Here is a 6,000-nt window from a genome sequence, read left to right as displayed (position 1 = left end):
ACGTTAGTTTAAAGCATTGTTCATTCATTGCTCATAAAGAGGGTTTCTAAGTAGTAGCTTTAAGTAATGCACGAATAAACCCATTCCTATCTACAGAAATCAGACATAACCTGAAATTATTTTATAATGATCCCGATCTGTGCCATTTAATACAAGTGCAAATGGCCCTTCTAGTCCTGTTCTAAATTAAATGATATTTTCACAAAACACCTTCATTACAACTATAAAGTTTTTATTTAAATAGGTAACCAATTTTTGTTCTTTTTAATTTTAAAGTGTGTGTGTTCTTTAATCCCAAAGTGTGTGTGCTCTGTAATCCTTGAGTGTGCGCATTCTTTAATCCCGTTCTTTAATCTTTAAGACGCAACGTGAGCTTGCCTCCGTGTCAAGGACTGGACACCCTTGTGTCCGGTGAGTAGTTTTGCACAAGTGTGTACCACTGAGGGACTCTAACACTCAGCTTCATGCTTTTTCACATTTGGAAGGTTCAACAGCAGTTGTCAGGAATGATACAAACAAAATCCTTTTCAAGATTAAAATCAAGACGTAGTGTTCTATATAAATCTTTTTTTGTTCATTTAAAATGTGTGCTGTGTTTTGAATGATCTGCATTTTACAGACGTTTTCTTTGCAAGTACCTTAAATATTATACTTGTCCAGTCTTCTGAAAGAACTGTAGGAAAATCGTTTTATATGTAATTGTTTTCTTTTCTATCTATTGTATGTTATTTCACGCATTTTGCTTGGCTTTCTGTTCTTGCTTGCGTTAATTAATCATTGTAATATTTCACATTAAAACAGATTCTTAAGCACCATCCCCAAAAGGGTGGTCAGGTTTGCATTGCTCCAGTGTGACGGAGAAAAAGAGAATGGAAATACAAATCCTCGTTTCCTACGGAGTATTTTCTACTTAATTTATCTTTTGGACGTTTCCAGCAGTCGATTTTAGGACGTCTTTCAGACGCAGTTTGTATTGCAATGGCTAGCTCTGTGCTTAAAGAGAAAAGTGGCACAGAACCACTTTTTAAAATACGATTAACATACTTTTTCACCATTTCCTTTCCTTATTTTAATTAACCAATTTATGAGATAGTTCCCGACCTGCTCACTCTGCTGACTCAGGCATCTGCATCCGCTGTGTTTATTTATACAAATTTCCCAACAGGATTAATTTAGACAAATGTCCAAGCAAAAGGTGTAAGAAGGTTTCGGGCGAGCACCTGATGGGATTGATACACGTAATCAGGGTTCCGCACTACTGTGTGAGATGTTTCCAAACAAATGTTGTTACTATTAATTGAAAAACCTGAAAAGTAACAGACAGCGTGGCAGACGCTATTTTCACAGCGGTTTGGGTTGTATACCAAAGCAGCGGGCATTTCTTTCCAGCAGGACTTGATGAGATTAGCAGGATTTGACGATTAAATGATCCCGACTGCGCAGGGAATTTGTAACCAACTGAAAACGTTCAGTAGTGTGGCAGGATATGCTTACATTTGGCCGGCAGCATTAGACCTCTTTTCAGTTACGTTTCGATGCTGATAAAATGATCCCGGGTGGGAAATGTAGTTCAGTGCTGCTGGTGTATGAGTTTATCGGTACATCACGCTTGAAACAGTAGCAACAGCAGTGCTGTGGAACCTGGAGCTGCGTGTTAATATTATTTTAGCCTGCCGCGCACATAGACCCCAGTACTTGTGCGCTCAAGCACCCCAATATTTGTGATCCTGTTATTGTCAAAGCAGGGGTCAATGCGGTTTTACTTTGTACGTGATTATGAGACTACCACACAATTGCGCTTGCACAGTGCTAAATATCTGTCTTATTCTGGTCTGCGCAGGGAGCGTATCTGTTAATATTAATTCAGTTGATTTATCGTTTAACGACGTATCTCTCCATCACAAGAAACTGACATTTGATCAGAAAAAGTGTCCGCGCAAGACTCAATAATTCAATAATTCAGATTCAATAATCTGAAGAAACAGTCCTGCAAAACAAAATAGAAAGACAAACCACACTTCAATTTGACCTCAGAGAGTAACAGAAAACAGTCTTTCATTGAGCTTAACGGTGGCGAGGAAGCTCAGGGGCCCATTTCGAGCAAGGCCGAACAGGACGTTCAGCGCTGAACAGACTCTCAGAAGCGCCCTCGTGCGGATGAGGCGGGCGTCACCGCGGCGGTACGTGCGGCCTTGTTACGGTTGGCGGATGCGCGCTGTTCGCTCAAGGACTGCAAATAAGCTGACATAGATATTTTCTTCAGTAGACATCAATAGATGTCACTCAAGATCACTTTTACACCGGCCATTTAGAAGTGTTCGGTGTCACATACAGATCAGAGTGGTAGGCTAGCTAGCCGATTAGTGGCCTTGTTCTCTACGTCCAGAACAAGTCTAAAATGAGTTATCCAAAGGGACCCGGCATTTGTTTGGTCGTGGTTTGGGCAGGGTTTCTTTTAACATCGGCTTATACCGATTACTTCAAATTTGGTGAGGTCTTTTTGAGGGGATAAAAGTGTGTGGAAGCTTTGGAATGAATAAATAGTAACTACATGCTTGAAACAGTATATGCAGTGTTGTGTTGTGTTGTGTTGCAGTTCTATCTTTCATTTAGACTTTATTTCTTTTAAAATTCCTTCCTTTCCTTTGTAGAGGATTTGTATTAAACTTATTTTTTACATTTTGGCCTAAAATTATAAAGCACCAGTAATTTATTGTTTACACCTTTTAAAGTTAAAATATAATAAGTCTCTTCTTATACGGTTTAATTTAGCCTGAACATGAATAAATCAATTTCATTAATAAATCGTAAATAAAATTATTTGAATTTGTCGAGCACAATTTTGAATATGCAACAGAATATGCTTCATAAAGGAAAGGAGATTTACCCCCAAAGCATAAAGTGCAAAGCGCTTCACGTTAGGAGCGAAACCGACTCATCCATCTCTGAAATGTGGAGCTCACCTGGGTGGTGAGCAGGAGCTATTCGGCACCAGCGGCCCAGCTCCACAGCACATCAGATGGAAACGTGAGAAATGGTCTCAGCAGACAAACTTGTGCGGTGTGGTGGCTCTGTGGCTCAGGATCTGCGCCTGTGGCTGGAAAGGTTGCCAGTTTGTTTCCCGCGGCCGGCAGAGGAATCCTAATCTGTTGGGCCCCTGAGCAAGGCCCTTAACCCCAACTACTCCAGGGGTGCCGTATAAATGGATGACCCTGTGCTCTGACCCCCAGCTTCTCTCCCTGTCTGTGTGTCTCATGGAGAGCAAGCTGGGGTCTGTGAAAAGACAAATTCCTAATACAAGAAATTATATATGGCTAATAAAGTGATCTTATCTTAATTAAAGCACGGTAGAGGGAGGAGAGGCAGATATCCGGGGCACGGGACTGTCCTAAGGAGCGGTGCCGCTGGATCTTTGATGATCGCGGATTGAGGACCTCAGTTTAACTTCTCGCCCGGAGCACGGCACCTCCTGCTGTGCAGTGTCCCGGCCACCACACGGGGCATTGATTTGAAAAGTCTTGTCCAGGGGACAGTCTTGAAAAGAGGGTTGTTTTTTTATCAGAAGACCAGTGACAGTTAATTCAGTTTGATCCTGAGGGTTTAGAAACGATGCTGCTGCACTTTTGTATCGGTTGCTTTGAGCCACCATTGGCGTCTGTTTGCCTTTTGCTCTTGGGGCCAAACGCTGCACACAAACTCAGCCTTGACCCATCATCTACGGAGCTTCTGCCACAGGGAGAGAGCCGTGGTACCACGCTGTCTGAAGGCTAAAGAGGTCCGAGTTTCTTTAGATTCATTAAGATAAACAAATCACCAGAGGGGTTCCAGCTACATCTCGTAAAAGCGAACAAACTGGTGTTAAAATATTTTAGCGCTCAGAGCTGAATTAACAGCGGACTGTTTGCTGTGTATTCCACCAAGGGAAATCAATTGGTCAAACAGCATGTGATTAATTATAGAAAAGATGCAGAGGGCCAAGTTAAAGTTTATTTCATGCTAAAAAGAGAAGAAAAGAAACACAACATTTCGGCTGTGGAGCCTTCTTCAGGTATCATTATAGAAAGGGTGTCCAGGGACTTTAAAACGAGAAGATAATACTCCAGTGTCAAGCATACCCCATGTGTAATATACTTTGATTTGTTTGTAACCTTATTAACATTCACAAAGTGCAAATGACTGTAGTAGTTCAGGCGGGCAGCTGCATCAGCATGTGTAGGCTGCAAAGGAACAAGTAATAGGTTTATTCCATGCTGAAAAAAAGAAGAGAGGTGCTCACACCTGAAGAAGGCTCCATGGCTGAAACTTGTTTTCTTTCTTCTTTTTTTCAGCATGGAATAAACCTATTACTTGTTCCTGTGCAAATGACTGGTCAATTGAAATGCACAACAAGTACGTGATTACCTGAGGCTGAGTGCTAGACAGCAGATGTCTGCAGAGGTCTGTCAGATATTAAAATACAGCAAACCTGCTGGCCGCACTAAGACCTACTGTATTCTTTCTTATCACGTGTAAACCTCACAGCCATCCGAAAGGTGCCATGTAGGCAGACTGCCACAGACTGAGCTGGAGTCTGGAGTCTGAATCCTGTGCCTCTATGGTACTTCTTCTGCAAGATTCAGGCAAGATGCTCGGCCAGAGGAGAGAGGTGAGGTGGTGGGGAAATCGTGTAATTAACTAGAAATACAGCAGCCAGAACATTCATCTCATATTATACATTTTTAAGGTTCTCCAGTTAGTGTTTCAGCACTTATTCAAAAGCTTACTAAGAATGAGAACCCCAAGCACTCGTGTTAATAACCACACCAGCACGTTTAAGAGTTTAGCCTCCACCTTCCAGCTAATTACAGCGGCATTTTCTCCCAGCAAGCAATCCTGTGCTCAGCACCCCAACGGATTTATCAGAAGGCGTAAATGCCTGTGAATCTCAGTCAGGAAGAAGTTCATGGAAGCTGCAAAGCATCAGATTCGCAATCTGACCAGTTCTCATCAAGCCTTCTCCACTAACTCTGTGTCCTGCAGAAACGGCATCTCCCAGGAAGAAAATTAATCAGGAGCTCTACAGAGAAAGAATGAAGCAATGGGAAACGGGAAGGTGATAAATGGGAGAGAGGAAGGATGCGGAAAGACGAATACGCACAAGAGAGTGAGGCTTGCGACTGTACTAATAGTACTTCGGGAAGTGACGTCATGGAAAATTACGAGTTGGAGCAGCAGAGGTGAGGGTGACTTTGGTTGCTGTCATTCCTACAGAACTTTCATTAAAACTCATATCGTTATGGGACATCGTGAAGGCTATAAACGTCCATATCAACGTGAATAAAGAAATAATTATGCATCAACATTCACATTCTTCGTGCTTTCAAATGTTTTTTGTATGTTAATATTTTTTACAAAATTGTCGGTGATAAGTTTTCGTTAAACCTTTCATGACTACAGTCCTGGCAAGAGGGATGTTTGTTCACTGTCCAGTTTGTGCACACTCAGAAGGATATGCGAGGCTTTTCGATGAGGATTTCCAAATTACCCGAGGCTGCTGTAAAAAAATACATTATTATTCCATGTAATCTTCAACTCTAAAGGACTCGCGGTATTTCTGGAGTGGGCTAGGGACGTTTAATTGTTATAGAAGTAAATCATACCTGCAGAGACGGCTACTAATCAACACTTGAACCCCTACTTACAACTATGCACGTTTTACAATTTACAACTTCTTATGAGTAATTCCCCATTGTTTTTGTTTTCAAATGTAATCTCCTTGTGCACGCAGCTCCAGAAAGTTTTGTGTCCAAATGCTTTACTACAATGTTTCAATCCAATCTGAACGATGAATCAATGTATGAGTTACTGCCACAGTCCCATCTGGGGTTTTGCTTGTTCGGAAATCACACTGTTGAAAAAGGGACAGAATATTCAAATTTAAGACACGTATGACACTTCCTCCCCTATTCTATATTTATAACCCTCTGCATGCGCTCCTGCTCTCAGTGCACATTAGCTATT

The sequence above is a fragment of the Atractosteus spatula genome, chromosome 1 (assembly GCF_055471065.1).
Source record: "Atractosteus spatula isolate fAtrSpa1 chromosome 1, fAtrSpa1.hap1, whole genome shotgun sequence".
Classification (NCBI taxonomy): domain Eukaryota; kingdom Metazoa; phylum Chordata; class Actinopteri; order Semionotiformes; family Lepisosteidae; genus Atractosteus; species Atractosteus spatula.
Note: the sequence above shows the minus strand (reverse complement) of the source record.